We start from the raw sequence: 13,344 nt of genomic DNA on the forward strand, positions 1-13,344 counted from the left end.
CAAACAAACTCCTCGTTCAAGTGGAAATTATACTCTGGAGGGAGGAAGCTTACACCAAACAAATGAATAAAGCATAAATAGGATAGCAGGTTAAAATAAGTGCTATGAGGATGCTAAAGCACGGTGATCTGTGGGGGTGTGGGGCGGGGGCTACCTTAGATCGGTGGTCAGGGAAGGCCTCTCTGAGGAGGTGACAGTTAAGAACTCATTGAGGACAGAGCCCGCTATGCAAAGCTGTGGGAAGAGCATTGCAGACAGAAAAAAACTGCTGGATAAAAGCTTAAGGCAAGAACAAGCTTGATGTATTCAGAAACAGAAGGAAAGCCAGCAATGTTTTAAAATCTGCAAATAAACATATTTTAAATCTGAAAATTAAAAAAAAGTACCCTTACAAATTGGTCCTGTCTCAGCCACCAAAGGAAGGAAAAATAAAATCAGATCAGGGAGTAAAAAACCTAAATACACATTCAAAATAAAATGTATTGCTCTTTTCTTTCTTGTTTACAATAATAAAGCCCGTTCACTCTTCAAAATATTTGGGTGAGTTCTCCTTAGCTAATTCTGAGTTGAGTGGTGTGTAATCTGAGGGTGCTAGTGGGGAGTGAAGGGGAGCCCTGAGGTGGAGCTGTCGGCTGAGATTGTGGAGGAGCTGGGGGTCTGCAGTCCCCAAGATCATCCCCAGGTTTGATGACGCCTTAGCACTCACAGGACTCAGCATGTAGTTGTATTCACAGCTAAGATTTATCACAAAAAAGGACACAAACCAAAACCAGCACAGGGAAAATGCACACGGGGCCTAGTCGAGGGGAGACCAGGCACGAGCTTCCAAGAGTCCTCTCCCGGTGGGGTCACACAGGACACATTTAATTCCCCCAGCAATGAGTTGTGACAACACACATGAAATGTTGTCTGCCAGAGAAGCTCATTAGAGACTCAGTGCTGAGGGTTTTTATTGGGGGCTGGTCACTTTGGTACCCTCTGCCTGGCACATACCCAAATTCCAGACTTCCAGAAGAATGGCAGGTGTTCAGCATAATCCATAGTGCTTATACAAACAAGTTAGGCACAGTGGGCCACCTGTATTAGTTTTAGGAATGGTGGGAGCCCTCCCAAAGTCTAAGTTCCTGGTTGCCAGCCAAGGGCTTGTAAGCAGGCCTTTCGAAGACAGCCATCTCAATACTGCTGTGTTAACTCTTCTCTGCACAACTGGGCTCCCATCTCTCTTCTGAATTTTGCTAAATGCCCTTAACCTACGTACACTCTAACTGGTGAAGGAGCATATCCTGTACCCATGGGAGGATTTGAGTTGTTTCCTCAGTTCAGTGTCAATCCCTACATGGCCAGGCTCCCACCAGATAGAAGAAACCATTGCTCACATCCTTCTTCTGAGAAGTCTCTCTTAGCAACTCTTTTCTACCCCCTACCATATCAGAAAACACAGAACATATATACTCAGTGAAATTTGCTTCAGGTTTGAGGGTGTTTTCTCTGTCAATTGTCTGGTGCTCTACTAGGGTTTAGAGTTGGATATTCTAGTTTTTTCCTTGCTCTGGGCTTGTCCTTTTAGTTGTGACACCAGAAGTGACACCTTAGCATGACTTAGATCACTAATTCTTTGGAAGTTTAAAATTGGATGGAACTTAGCAACAGCAGTGGGACATTATCACTCCAGGTTCAAAGCTTTCTGTTTCTTCCATAATGACAGCTGTTCATGCCTAATGCTCTGAGTCCACTATTGAAAGGTACATAATAGCTTCACAGTCATTTTCACTTTAATACAGTACTTAGCAATGCAGCTTCAGGAACCATGTGTATGAAAGGCTCCATATAAAACCAAGTAATGTAACGTTGTTCTACTCTAATTACTTTCCCTATAGATGTAATGTACTTATGGTAGTGATTGCCAAAGTGTGTTCTGCCAATATAAAACTAGTAGAAAGGAAAATCAGCCTAAACCACTGTATTAGTTTCTTAAGGCTGCCGTATACAAATTACCGCAAACTTGGGGGCTTAAGACAACAGATTTATTCTCTCACAGTTCTGGAGGCTAAAAGTCCAAACTCAATGTGTCAGCAGGGCCACGCTCCCTTTGAAGGCTCTAAGGAAGAATCCTTCCTTGCCTCTTCCCAGCTTCTGGTGCCTCTCAGCAATCCTTGGCATTCCTTGGCTTGTAGCTGCATCACTTCAAACTCCGCCTCCATCTTCACCTGGGCTTCTTCTCTGTATGTCTCTGTGTATCCTCTCCTCTTCTTATGAGGACATTAGTCATTGGATTTAGGGCCCATCCTACTCCAGTATGACTTCATTCTAACTAATTACATCTGCTAAGACCCTTCTCTTAAATAAGGTCACATTCTGAGTTTTCAGGTAGACATGAATTTGGGGGACACCATTCAAACCACTACACAACCTTATATCCACATGCTCCTGCAGCATCATGGAAGGGCTTCAAATCATTGCCATTCTGATAGCTCAAATAATGGAAGCTATAGAGGGATTTGTGGATGAGACACAGTCCTCAAGAGAAGGAGTGAACCATTGTCACATTGAAAGGAATGGTTTAAAAAGCTAGAATACTGTTATTAAGGTATTTATACCAATGATATTAAGACCCAAAAAGGGCAATCTTTCTTAGGTTTCTTAGTAAAATGTTTTAAAATATTGGCATCTAATTGGAAATATATACCTAATTAGGTACTTATAAATTGGTGTCTAATAGGAAATATGATATCCCCATGAATCTTTACAGAGGTCACCAAGAAGCTAGCAGGCATGGCAGTTGTATGTCGTTGCATAAATGATAACAAAATCCAGTCCTTTGCAGCATGAGCTGTGATATATGCATAGGTCAGAGGCATTTTGCCAGAGTGTAAAGAGCAGGGGCTTCGCAGCAGGGTTGGGCCTCAGTACAAGTCACAGCTTAGACCACTTTGGCCCTGTGGTTTGGACCAGTTGCTTCTGAGTCCCAGGTTCCTCAGCTGTAAAATGGAGATGTGAATACTTATCTCAATGAATTATATGAGGATAAATGACATAATGCTTGTAAAGGACAGGCACCCAGAAGAAACTCAAGTAATGTTGATTAAATCAAGTTATGGCCTAACTCAATCTTAGGACAAGCTCTGACCCCATTCTGGCCATCTCTGTGGTCTCCTAGTCAGCATACACTGACCTATCATTGCAATTCCTACAGCACATTTTGAAGAGGTCATTTTGAATACCATTATGCCCTACCCATTGATCTCTGGAGTCCTCAAAACTGGGAACTAACATCTAAATCAAAATAATCCAACCATTATAGAAGCCTTCGTGAATAAATCGCATATGGCAATTTCATTCAACATCTCTGGGCTTCTTCCAACACAAGCCCACTTGAGAGGAGCCCATCAAGGTTTGCTGAAGGTGTTATCTTGTTTCCTCACCATTCTTATATTGATATAACTAAAATTATAACCTGGATGGAGATACCAGAGTACTGGAATATTCTCCTTCCTGGGGGGAGACTCAGTCAGCAAGTTTATTCCTTGAGTAATTGACATTGGGGATAAAATCTGTCTCCTCTAAGGCCTTGGCTTGCTTCAATAAAAACACAAAAACAGGAAATGTCCATTTTTTAATGATTACAGGGTTCTCAATGGTGTCATTACGCATAGCCAAAAATCCCTCCCACTTTTTCCAGTCAGCTATTCAACCGATAGGAGACATCATTGATAACAAACTGGAATTTAGAGGGCACATAGTCTGATTCAAGGCAGGATGAGGACAAAAGGAAAAATGCATGGCAGGACCCTAAGAGAATACAATTTCTGTTTACCTTTGGCTTTTGGAACGTGTTCACTATATTCCAATAGTTTAGGAACAACTCAACTCCTTCTAAGCATCAGCATTGCCATGTGATTGTCCGTCTCGTCAATATCCATGCTTGCTCTTAAGATCTGGTCCGGCGCACTGTTGGTGCCTTCTTTGGGGGGGGGGGGGCAGGGATATCTGTCCACCCAACTACGCAGACTCTGCATCAGGCCTTCCTGGGGCCATGGGGAACTTTGCTTATGGGGTTTTTTGTTTTGTTTTGGCCTTCTGAGTGTTTTGGTTAATTCCTAAACAAATTTTGATCTTATACCAAAGGGAAAAAATATCAAAGAATGATAGAAACTCAATGTTAGAAAAGTCTTTGTGGGTTATTTAGATCAACCATCCTTTTCCTGCCTCCCCTACACTATTCTTTCAAAATCATCCTTGAGCCTGTGTGAGAGTATCCAGTATCAGGACACTCTTTCCATACTGAGCTATCTTGTTCCATTTTTATACAGCCTGACTGTTCTGGTGAGAGTTTATACAAACTAACTGAAAGTTCTCTTTGAAATTGAGTTGAAATTGGTCTTGCTACGACACTTCTCAAAGTTCTTCTGTTTTTCAGGATCTTTAGAAACTCATGTATTTTAATATATTTGAAGATTTCAATTCACTGAAGTTATTATTCTTATTGATGCTCAAATTGTCCCATATTTGGCCAATGTGATCTGTCTTCAAGTTGGCTACTGGGTCATTTTGACATAACTCTATTAGTCTTTGATAACTCCCTTGCTTTTTGATATGGCAAGATGTTCCAGGCTCATCTTGCACACTTCTTTACCAACACCAAGAATTAGCCGTTGCTCTGAAAAGCCCTAGTTCATTTTCAATTACTTTCTAAATAAGGTTTGGGAGAAATTTCCTTTTTTGAATGATGCGACTTTTTCAGGTTATTACAGTAATACTCCTTTTGGTGGAAAACGCTAGGAAATACTAAAAGAGATTTAAAAAATAGATAGAATCACCAATACTGCTGTCATCCAGAAATAATCAGTGTTAACATTTTATCTCCCGAACCATCTTTCCATTTAAAGTCCTATGCCATGCTTCTCCTTTTTCTAAACCGTACGAAAAGAGATGACAGGGAAAAATAGACCACGTTTTAAACATTTAGGCGAAATCATGTTGAATGAATATTTTAACTTGTTAATTATTTTTAAAAATCCTAATATTGGCTATTAAATATCCAGAAGAAACTGATATGTGTGAGAAACTTTAAATGTAGGTAATCTGAATTTTGCAAAAGCTGTTTTTCCACCATTGTTGACAGATGCCTAAGATTGTCTGCAAAGCCTCAGGAATCCACCGGAAGGCAACCAGAACTCTTATATATTCAATGGAAATGAAAAGAAACTAAAATGAAAAGTCATTACACAGCCAGAGAGTATTTTTAACTTGTCAACCTTTCATTTGCAGCACATACAACAAAGCTCTTACAGTGTTTAAAGCTGGGGTTTTAAATTGATGGAGAGCTATACAAAGCCCAGTTTACTGCTAATGGGCCTATAAGTCCAGCTCTAGTTACAAGTTTGCCAGTGAAAAGGTTTTTCTTAAAAAGGTTTTTAGGAGCCTAGAAGAGGAAAAGTAAGAATGGAGATTTCTCTAAGATTTACAGCAACTTTAAACATAAAGTAGAAAGCAACATCATTGACAAAATAATATGAACTAATTGTCCATTTAAAAGTCTTTAATATCTTTTTGTTTCCTCAAGTGGTTCCAGTGTGAAAACGACCTGGGAGCTGCTCTTCTTCCCCCATATCATTGATTCCACTTCACCTTTGGCTTTTGTGGCTGAAGGATTGAAGCGGCATTTCTATCAAGCTTTGTTGTCTTCCCTTTAGCCCGTAGATGCTTTAATGTCCAAGGGGCTTTTTGTGCCTATAGAAATATTTCCTACTCTTTGTACTTTATTTACAGTCCAATATATTAATCTTATGAATTTATCAGACATTTAGCGTATATTTAAACATAAAATAGCAAACATTCTTCAGTGGGTCTCAAAGTGTGATTTCCAAGCCAGCAGCATAAACAGTACCTGGGAACTGTTAGCAATGCAAATTCTTTGGGGCCCCAGCCCAGACCTATTGGATCAGAAACACAACTGGCTGTGTTTTACAAGCCCTCCTGGTGATTCTGATGCGTGTTCAAGTTTCAGAACGATTGCTTTAAATATTCACATACTACTTATACAGCCAATAAATCAAATGCATATCAAATGAACAAAACAAGTCTCCTCAACCGCTTAAACATTGATTGCAAACTTAATCAAATGCTTTTAAACATTTAAGGTAATCACAAGCCTAGTATTAGCATTTCCGATTTCCTTGAACGCTCTAAACATTTTAAGATGGAAAAGATACGCATAAAATAGCACACTGATACACAGCTGTTTAATATTTTAACAACAAAACTGGGCACGATGCTGTTCATACCATAGATTTACTTTGGTTTCACATTCTTATCCCTAGTTTTATTCTTATCTTTACCTGGTCCTGGGATTTAACTTCTGTACATTGCTGGGTTGTCAGGAATTTGACAAGAGACCATTTTTATACCTTTTCAGGGTTTATGTAGTAATTCCACCAGACTGGAAAGAAAAAAAGATATCGTCTCAGGAGGCTAGGAATTCGGGTTAATTGGATTGCTGACCATTTAATTTTGGTTGAGTTACGGGAACGGTTGCTAAATTCAGGATGAATTACAGCTGCTGGCCACTAGGCTGAATATATTTTTATCACATCGTCTCACTTTTTATCACGGGGTCTATATTGGTTTTCTATTGCTGCTTTTACAAATTACCACAAATTTAGTGACAACGCAAATTCATTATCTCACACTTGTGGATGTCAGAGGTCTAAAATGAGTCCACAGGGTGTGTTCCTTCTGGAGGCTCCAGGGTACAACCCAATTCCTTGCCCTTTTCAGCTTCCAGAGGCTGCCTATATCCTTTGGCTCAGGGTTCCCTTCCTACATCTTCAAAGCCAGCAGCATAGCTAGCATCTTCTCTCATTTCTGACTTCCTGCCTCTCTCTTATAAGGATTCTTGTAATTACGTCAGGCTCACCCCAAGATAATATGCCTATTTCAAGATGCTTAATTTAATCATATGTGAAAAATTCCTTTTGCCACGTAATGTAACGTATTCATAGCTTCTGGATATTAGGACATGGATATCTTTTGGGGGGCATTATTCTGTCTACCATATCAACTTTATTTCTGTTTTTCATATAAATTCTGATATTTTAAGGAAATTAAAACATGAAGTGTTCTTTAAGTTTTATTTGTTTGTTTTTAATCTCTAGGAGTACAAGATCCATTGTAATATTTTCATGGTGTATTAACCTGGCCTGATTTCAAGATTTTAAAATACATGACTTTCTTCTTGGCATTGTTTTATAATTAGTTGGATTATCAAGTGCTGGGTTTCATTCCCAGAGAGACAGGAAAGTGAATCTGAAAACTTAGATTTCTTCTTCAGGACAGGTAGCTATGTTATTATTTTGGAATAAATGGTTGTCTTGTTTTTCTAATTGGAAACCGTGTGTGGCAACTGGTGGCTAGTTCACTGCTGGACTCCTCCTGGACTTCACCTTATATAAGACCATGAAAGCTGATGAGGCCTGTCCATTCCATTTATATTATAGTTTCTGCTACTTCTAGGATATTTGGCTTATAAGTTATGTTAATTCTTTGTGGTTTAAACACATGAAAAGTGGTACATGCCTGTACTTTATGAACAGGAATGTATTTAACAAAAACCCACAAAATTTCGATCTGTATCTATAGTTATATATAAACACTTTCCTACTTAAGTAAATAAATTTCAATGTACTGGTAATAGTCATTCTTCTTTGACATCACAATCATATTTTTGTACATTTTCTTTATATTAACTCTTCTTTTACAAGCATCATGGCCTTGTACAAACACAACTTGTTTAATTTAATGATTTTGATTACTATAAATCATCACAACTTGACAAATAGGAGCTCCTTTAAGTTGTTTTTTTTTTTTTTCCTTTTAGCACTGCCCCTGCCATTTTTAAAAGCACTTTTGCTTCCTGCCAACACCGGGGTGTTACAGACCTAGATTGCTTTTACCCTGCCCAAGGGCATGGAATTGACTCTCCTCTAATGGTTTCCAGTTTCCTTTTTGTATAGAACAATATTAAGATCAAAATACGGGCACTAAGGATGCTTACAAGTGTTGGGAGGGGGTGGATTATAGCTACTGCTGCTGCCATGGGACTGCTCTTGATAGTGACTGAGCTGAAAGGAAAATGATTCCTTTAGAAGTGGATAAGAGCTCGTTTTTCCCAGTATAACATGTCATATTGTTATCCCAACTTTTCTTAGAGGATGGGATTCCAACAAGTACTGAGACTTTCCTCCCCTACATTGATCCATTGTTCCACCCAGCAGCAGAGTATCTCACTCCCCTCCCACCTCTTCTCTCTCTATATTTTCTAGGACAGTGGTCCTCAGCCTTGTCTTCATATTGGAATAACTTGGGGAGCTTTAAAAATATGGATGTGGATCCCCCACCATAGCTTCTAATTTAACCTTCCAAAGGGCAGAATATGGCATCGGGATTTGTTACAGCTCCATAGGTGATACTAATGTGCAGCCAAGGCTGAGAACCTCTGTTCTACGAGATGCTGGGCAACCTCAGTGGAGAAGACCAGGCACTGTTCCATGAGGTTACACCATAGAGGTTCAGGGATACCAGCTCCACATTGTAAACAGGGCAAGTAAATGTACGCTTGCCTTTTGACTGCTTTGCTTCGAGAGCTCTCGGGATTGTTGAAGGGAGGGAACCTCAGCAATTGCCCTTTTTCAATCTTTTTGAGATACTCGTGTGTATAGGGCATTGACTTCTCCATTCATTCCCCTAGTGTTTCCCTCTTTCAGCTTTATCTTTCTTTATTCTCTCCTAACTTTGCTCTAATTTCTTCAAGGTTTTCAAAGGCCTTGGCTTCCTCATCGATGAGGTTAAGATAACATTTACATGTGATACACACGAAATCTAGTAAAATTCAACAACACGTTGTAAAGTTCACGAAAACCCTACAAAGTTGGCAGCACATTGTCCTGGCTCCCTAAAATTATTTGAGAGGGTACAAAAGAAGTCAAATCTGTTTTTCTGACTATGAGATTCCAGAAGGCCAACTGCAATGGTTAATCTAGGTTTTTTATCCTATCTGTACAAACTTTAGGAAATGATACATATTTAAAGAAGTCCTTTGGGGTCAAACCCCTCTACCTCTCTCTCATAGGATTTTTGGTATCATAAAATTAACCAATTCTCCTGAAATAGGGAATTGATAATTGATTATAATTCTAGACCTTATTGGGATATCTACCTCCATCTAAGCCAGCCCTGGTGATCTAGTGGTTAAGATTCAGTGCTCTCAGTGCCATGGCCTGGTGTTGTTTCCTGGTCAGGGAACCACACCACCTGTCTGTTAGTTGTCGTACTGTGGCAGCTGTGTGTTGCTGTGATGCTGAAAGCTATGCCACTAGTATTTCAAATACCAGTAGGGTCACCCATAGTGGACAGGTTTCAGCAGAGCTTCCAGACTAAGACTAGGAACAAGGACTTGGCCACCCACTTCCCAAAAAATTAGCCGTGAAAACCCTGTGAATAGCAGCAGAGCATTGTCTGATACAGCACCAGAAGGTCAGAGGATGGGGCAAAAGGACCCGGCAGGGTTCTTGTCTGCTGTACACAGTGTAGCTAGGAGCTGGAATCGACTCAACAGCACTAGCAACAAAAACCTCCATCTAAGTTACTTTCCTGTGATAGAGTTAAAATCCTGCATTCTGTAGTATGAAGCATCCGTATATCTGTACCGGGAATGGAACTTGTATTAAGATCTTGAAGAAAGGGGAGAAGATTTAAAATTCTTTCAACATGATAGCCTATGCCTTAGGACGGTGGTTTTCAAACTTTGGAAAGTTATCTGAGCTACTTGGAAAACGCGGTGAAAATACAATGACGCAGATTCAACCCTATTTCAGGAGCCTGGGCCTCTGCAGTTTATTGGTTTTTCACTTAGCTGTGATACACACTCAAGTCTGGGAACCATTGCCTTAGGGCATCAGACAGGTCAGGGGAGCTGCTCACTCTAATGAGGGGGCCTTATTATTCATTTCTCAGATTTGTGGTGCCTTTTTCCTTCAATTGAACTAGAAAGCACTCCCTGCCAATGACATCGTGGACAAGGTCCTCCTTGTGGGCTGCCGTCTCTTGATTTTCTTTCTTTTTTTGGCCTGGTTAGGGTGCTCAGAAAAGAATGGATGGTGCTTTCAAAAATATGGTGGCCTCAATTCTCTCTTTATTAGGACTCTCAAGCTTTAATAGGCAAATAGATCACCTGGCAACCTTGTTAAAAATGCAGATTTTGGGGCCTGCCCAGTGGTGCAGTGATCAAGTTTGCATGTTCCGCTTCGGCGTCCTGGGGTTTGCCGGTTCGGATCCTGGGTGCAGACCTACACACCACTTGGCAAGCCATGCTGTGGCAGGCATCCCACATATAAAGTAGAGGAAGATGGGCACAGATATTAGCTCAGGGCCAGGTTCCTCAGCAAAAAGAGGAGGATTCGTGGCAGATGTTAGCTCAGAGCTAATCTTCCTAAAAAAAAAAGCAGACTCTGATTCAGAAAATACAGGTGGGACCTGTGATTGTGGAGTTCTAACAAGCTCCCAGGTGATGCTGATGCTGTTGATCTGAGGAGCGAGGTGCTAGCTTTGGTTCTCAACCTTGGCTGCACATTGGAATCTCCTGGAAAGTTTTTAAAATTACTGATCCCTAAGTCCCACCTGTAAAGATTCTATTTTTCTGATGTAATTGTTAGAGATCATGGCGTAGGCAGCAAGAGTTTTTAAAACTCCCCAGGTGACTTTCGTGTGCAGCAAAATTTGAAAACCCCTCTCAGTCAACCATCAAACATCACCTGTTTTGTAAGAGAAAATCTAACGTGACTCTCTTCTTCACCTCTTGCACGCTATAATATACAATGTGCATAGATAGCTCAGAGCACTGGTTCCCAAATCTTGACTCTCCACTGTTGCCCTGCCATGAGAACTTTTCAGCAGAAGTGGTAAAATAAGAAAAATAAAGACAATAGAGTGAATTTCATAAAGCTAAATTAATTCCATTTCAAGGATCATTCTCTGAGATTAGGTCTTTCACACCTTTTCTGGTGTTAAAATGTCCTTTCTTTCATTAAATAAAGATATTAACGTATTATATGTATTTATTTGCTTGTTTCTCATGCCCTTAATTTGTTCAACAAAAAGTTGGGAATCTTATGTTGATCTCCACATGCTTTTGGAAATTTTCCTGATCCATGAAATCTGGAAATCTGAGAACTATGGGAATGAGAAATCTAAGAAAATTTGAAAAAAATCTGAGTCTAGAAAATACTGTTATAGAAATATGGTTTTCAATCTTTGATCCTCTAATCCCTGGGGGCAAGGAGATTTTTTTAGTGGCCCTTCAATTTTATAAGCACCAACACTTTTCTATAGACTGAGTAAATAATATGTCTTAGACATATAAGAGGGACTAATTTTCCAAATACACATGATTAAAATACAAATTTATGAAGACCTTACTGAATACATACTAGCTTTAGTTTTTGTGCTTTCTCTTTTGACATGGTAATAATATCTACTACCTTTTGATCTCTTACTACAAACAAGATACCATACTATGCATTTTATATAGGTTATCTCGTGTAATCCTCACAATAATCTAATGGGATGGATATTACTATTACTGTTTTACAGATAACGAAACTAAGTCATACAGAAATTAAATAACATGCCCAAGGTCGCAGAGGTAGTAAGTTACAGAGCCAGAATCAGAACTCAAGACTAACTGGATACCTTATAATCATGACTATATATTTGATACTACTATCATGAGAGGCTTTCCAAACATTTTTGCTATTAAATGAGTTCCTTAAAACTGAAATGGTTATGGGGCTGGCCCCGTGGCCGAGTGGTTAAGTTCGCGCGCTCCGCTGCAGGCGGCCCAGTGTTTCGTTGGTTCGAATCCTGGGCGCGGACATGACACTGCTCATCAAACCACGCTGAGGCAGCGTCCCACATACCACAACTAGAAGGACCCACAACGAAGAATATACAACTATGTACCGGGGGGGCTTTGGGGAGAAAAAGGAAAAAATAAAAAAAATCTTTAAAAAAAAAAAAAAACTGAAATGGTTAGAAGCCTCTGCTGTGGGGGTTTCCTTTTAAATAACAAGAATAAACCAAGATTGTAAACAAAAGCCCATCCTTACTATTTTTGTAAAGCTGAAGCTTTAGCTGGTGGACCACTATCACTCTGACACGTGGAGAGAACTGAAAATCTGGATCCCAGGCTCTCCTTCCAGATTTTTATCATCTGTGAATTTGAGACAATGTGTTGTAATGGTAAGAACATGCACTTTTGAATTAAACTGACTGTGAATTGAGTATAAGGTCCTCCACTTAATTAGCTGTGTGATGTGGAGCAAGTTAATTAACCTCTCTGTGTCTTAGGTCCTTCAGCCATAAAACGAGAATAATACTATTCCTCCTTCTGTGTGTTGTTTGAATTCATGGCCGTGATTTGATTTGCCTTGTTTTCTTGGTGGATTTTTTTCTGTTGCATGGTGTTGAGCACTTCCTGTCTTTTTCAGAGATGCTGATAGCTATGCAGAGTGCAGGGACAAGGGCCAAATGCCTTCTCAGGCTCAGCTCCTGAAAGAGTTCATTGCTGACTCTGTCAGTTCAAGTTCACTGAGAAGCAGACTCCAAGATGGAGTTAGACATGCAAGATATATATTAGGGGCAACAACTGTGAAGGATTAAGGAGAGAGGAAGCAAGAGCAGGCAGGGAAAGCCTTCAGACCACAGTGCAGGTCTGACCCCAGGGAAAGGAGAGGAGGAAGGAAGGGCCAGGATAGAAAGAACCTCAGTCTGCAGCAGAGCTCTGAGCAAGTCTTGGCCAGGCCAATGGGGATCTCCATGGCAAACACCACCCATCAGAGAAGTACCACTTCAGGCAGAATGGCCCAGCTCTGGTACCGTGGTCAGTCACTGATGGGAAAAGCCTGGGGAGAGTGTGACCGCAGTGGGAACACTGCAGCTGATCCCAGTGGTATAGCAGCTGGGGGCTGTCAACTAATAGCACTCCTCCCAGAAGGTTCTCTTTTGTTAGGCAATCTGTGCGTGCACCTCCATGGCTGCCACATGGGTACTTTCAATTCTATAGTGAAGTGTATATTTTGTATATTTGTCTGTGGGATGATGCAAAAGAAAATTAGCCACATGCCAGGTCATTAATGTTTCTCTGTATATCTTGTTTTTGGTCTTGTCCATTTGAACTTTGCCAACTGCCCCTTATCACTTATAATTCATCAGTGCGACTGTGAGGCCCACAATTGATTTCTTGTCTCTGTAAAAAATAGTAATATCAGTGGTCACTGGATAAGACATCAG

At 40.3% G+C, this 13,344-nt stretch overlaps 1 protein-coding gene across 3 annotated transcripts in view; it reads left to right on the top strand.

The window, feature by feature from the left end:
- The window catches only part of OTC (ornithine transcarbamylase), an 83,018-nt gene that overhangs the window by 52,508 nt on the left and 17,166 nt on the right, over positions 1–13,344 (top strand). The window lies entirely within an intron of this gene.

This window comes from Equus przewalskii, chromosome X (assembly GCF_037783145.1).
Source record: "Equus przewalskii isolate Varuska chromosome X, EquPr2, whole genome shotgun sequence".
Classification (NCBI taxonomy): Eukaryota; Metazoa; Chordata; class Mammalia; order Perissodactyla; family Equidae; genus Equus; species Equus przewalskii.